This window comes from Myotis brandtii, unplaced genomic scaffold (assembly GCF_000412655.1).
Source record: "Myotis brandtii unplaced genomic scaffold, ASM41265v1 scaffold305, whole genome shotgun sequence".
NCBI classification, from domain to species: domain Eukaryota; kingdom Metazoa; phylum Chordata; class Mammalia; order Chiroptera; family Vespertilionidae; genus Myotis; species Myotis brandtii.
In genome coordinates, this window is record NW_005361652.1 from 4,426,466 (window position 1) to 4,430,415 (window position 3,950).

Consider the following 3,950-nt stretch of genomic DNA (forward strand, 5'->3'; position numbering starts at 1 on the left):
GCGCAGAATCAGCCTAGTGTGTGGTTAGTAATCAAGTATAGAAAATAATTTGTAAATTTTGGTTATGCAAAATAAGGGGGGCTGCCTTTGATATATGAAGATGCAGAACTTCCACTAGAACAGGTACTTGGATTGTTGCTTTTTAAAAAATAATCACACTGTACTAGTACTTTCTAACCCTGCCTCCCTCATGTTCAATGCTAAAAGGCTGGCTAGAGAACAGAATAAATGGAATGGCCTACCCAGGGGTTGAGCCCATGACTAGTGCCTCATTAGCACCTTGGCTCTGTCAACTGATTTTAATGAAAGCTCCCCTGAAGTGGCTGTGATGGATTTCCAAGCCTAAAATTAGAGCTGCTGAAAAAGAGCAATAGCATTCACAACATGAGTTTACTACAGACCAGCTCCCACTGATAATAAACAAATCACTTCAGAGTAGTCAGACTTTTTTGTGCATTTTGCTGGGCACTTAGTGGGCGCACCAAGTACTCACCAAATACCCTAGGGACTTGTATCCCTTCATTCTGGAAAACTTTCTTGCACTATTTATTTGGTAATTTCATCCCCCACATTTATTCTCTTTCCGAAGTACAATTAAGTGGATAATAGACCCCTTCTGGATCAATCCTCAAATTTTATTATCTTTTCTCTCCCATTTATTATATTTTTACCTTTTGATTTTCTTTTAAAAATATAGACTTTGTTTTTTAGAAAAGTTGTAGGTCCACAGCAAAAGCCAGAGAAAGTGCAGAGAGTTCCCATTTTCCCCTGTTTTCACATACACACAGCCTCTCCCAGTCTCAAAATCCCACAGCTATTAGAATTGATGTACCTACATGGACACATCATAATTACCCAAAGTTTATATTAGGATATATGCTTGATGTTGTACATATTGTGGGTTTGAACAAATATATGCATAGTGATATGTGTCCACCATTATCATAGCATACAGACTAGTTTCACTGCCCTAAAAACGTCTCTGCTGCACCTATTCATTACTTTCTCCCCACTAAACCCTAGCAACCATTGATCTTTTACTTTCTTCATAGTTTTGCCTTTTCCAGAATGTCATATAGTTGGAATCATATAATACATAGCATTTTTAGATTGGTTTCTTTCACTTAATAATATACATTTAAGATTCCTTCATGTCTTTGCACGGCTTAATGGCTCATTTTTATTTAGTGCTGAGTAACATTCCATTGTCCGGATGGACCACAGTTTACTTATCCATTCAGCTACTGAAGGACATCGTAATTGCTTCCAAGTTGTTGACAATTATGAATAAAGCTGTCATAAAATCAGTGTATAGGTTTTTGTGTGGACATAAGTTTTGAACACCAAGGAGTATGATTGCCAGATTGTTTGGTAAGAGTATGTTTAGTTTTGTAAGATACTATCAAACTGTTTTTCAAAGTCGCTGTAACCATTTTTGCATTCCCACCAGCAATTAATGAGAAGTCCTTTTGCTCCACATCTTCACCAGCATTTGGTGTTATCAGTATTCTGGATTTTAGCCACTCTAATAAGTGTGCAGTGCTATCATATTATTGTTTAAATTTGCATCTCCCTGAAGACACATGATATGGAACATCTTTCCATATGCTCATTTATCATCTATATCTCTTATTTGATAAAGTGTCAAGGACTTTGGCCCATTTTTTAATTGAGTTGCTTGTTTTCTCCTCCCCCTCTTTTTATTAAATTTATTGCAATGACACTGGTTAACAAAATTATTTCTTGTAGCAATATTTTTTTCTTATATATTTCCTTAGGCAAGGAAAACAAATGAAAAAAATAACAAATGGGTTGCTTGTTTTCTTATTCTTGAATTTTAAGAGTTCTTTGTGTATATTGGATAACAGTTCTTTATTGGATATGTCTTTTGCAAATATTTTCTCCTGGTCTGTGATTTGTCTTCTAATTCTCTCGACAATGTCTTTCACAGAGCACAAGTTTTTCATTTTAATGAAGTCAAGCTCATCAGTTATTTATTTTATTGATTGTGCCTTTGGAGTTTTATCTAAAAAGGTATTGCCATAACTTAAGGTTATCTAGGTTTTATCTTATGTTCTCTTCTAGGCCTTTTACAATATTGCATTTTACATTTATATCTATGATCCATTTTGAGTTAATTTATGTAAAATATTTAAGATTCTTCTTCTTCTTTTTTTTTTTTTTTGCATGTGGATGTCCAGTTGTTCCAACACCATTTGTTGAAGAGACTACCTTTGCTCCATTATTGCCTTTGGTCCCTTGTCAAAGATCAATTGACTATATTTATGTGTGTCTATTTATGGGCTCTCTATTCTGTTCCAGCAATCTGTCTACTCTCTTGCCTATACCACACTCTCTTGATTGCAGCAGATTTATAGTAAGTCTTGAAGTTGGATAGTGTCAGTCCTTCAACTTTGTTCTTCTCCTTTAGTATTGCATTGATCATTCTGTTTCATTTTTTGCTCTCCATATAAACTTTAGAATCAGTTTGTCAATATCCACAACATAAAGTCCTGGGATTTTGATTTGGATTGCGTTCAGTCTATAGATCATGTTGGGAAGAACTGATATCTTGACAATATTGAGTATTCTTATCCATTAACATGGGATATATTTCCATTTATTTAGTTCTTTATTAATTTCTTCCATCAGAGTTTTGTAGTTTTTCTCATATAGATCTTGTGCATATTTTGTTAGATTTATACCTAAGTTTTTCATTTTGTTCATGTTAATGTAAATGGTATTGTGTTTTTTACTTCAAATTCCACTTGTTCATTGATGGTATATAGGAAAGTGATTGACTTTTGTGTATTTGTCTTATATCCTGCATCCTTGCTATCATTGCTTATTATTTCCAAGAGGGTTTTTTTTGTCATTTTTTTTATTTTTCATATAGTCATGCAATGACAGTTTGATTTCTTTCTTCCCAAACAGTATGCCTTTTATTTCATTTTCTTGTCTTATTGCACTAATTAGAAATTCCAGTACAATGTTGAAAAGGAGTGGTTAGGGGGTACACCCATATCTTGTTCCTGATCTTATTGGAAAATATTATAGTTTATCACATTTAAATATTATGTTAGCTACATTTTTTTAAATCTTTTTATTGTGTTATTCACCATTTCTAATTTGCTGGGTGTTCTTTATTGTTTAAAGTATTACAAATAATAGTACATATGTCTCCTCTTTTTCCCCATTGACCTTCCTCTGGCCTCCCCTACCCCCTAGCACATGCCCTCACACCATCCCCCCAGTGTCTTGTGCCCACTGGTTATGTTTATATGCATGCATACAAGTCCTTCGGTTAATCACTTACCTCCCCCGCAAACCTCCCCAGCCTTCCCGCTGTAATTTAACAGTCTGTTCAATGCTTCTCTGCCTCTGTATCTATCTTTTTATTCACCAGATGATAATGTTCTTTATTATTCATAAATGACTGAGATCATGTGGTATTTATCTTTCACTGACTGGATTATTTCACTTAGCATAATGTTCTCCAGTTCCATCCATGCTGCTGCAAATGGTAAGAATTCCTTCTTTTTATAGCAGCATAGTATTCCATTGTGTAGATGTACCACAGTTTTCTAATCCACTCATCTGCTGATGGGCATTTAGGCTGTTTCCAAACCTTAGCTATTGTAAATTGTGCTGCTATGAACATAGGGGTGCATATATCCTTTCTGATTGGTGTTTGTAGTTTCTTGCGATATATTCCTAGAAGTGGGATTGCTGGGTCAAATGGGAGTTCCATTTTTAGTTTTTAGTTTGTTTGTTTTTTTAATTTTGTTTTATTGCTTAAAGAAGTATTACAAAGAGTATTACATATGTCTCCTTTTTTATTTTTCCCCTTGACCTTCCCCCGGCCTCCACTACCCCCCAGTGTCTTGTGTCCATTGGTTATGCTTATATGCATGCATACAAGTCCTTAGGTTGATCTCTTACCCCTCCCC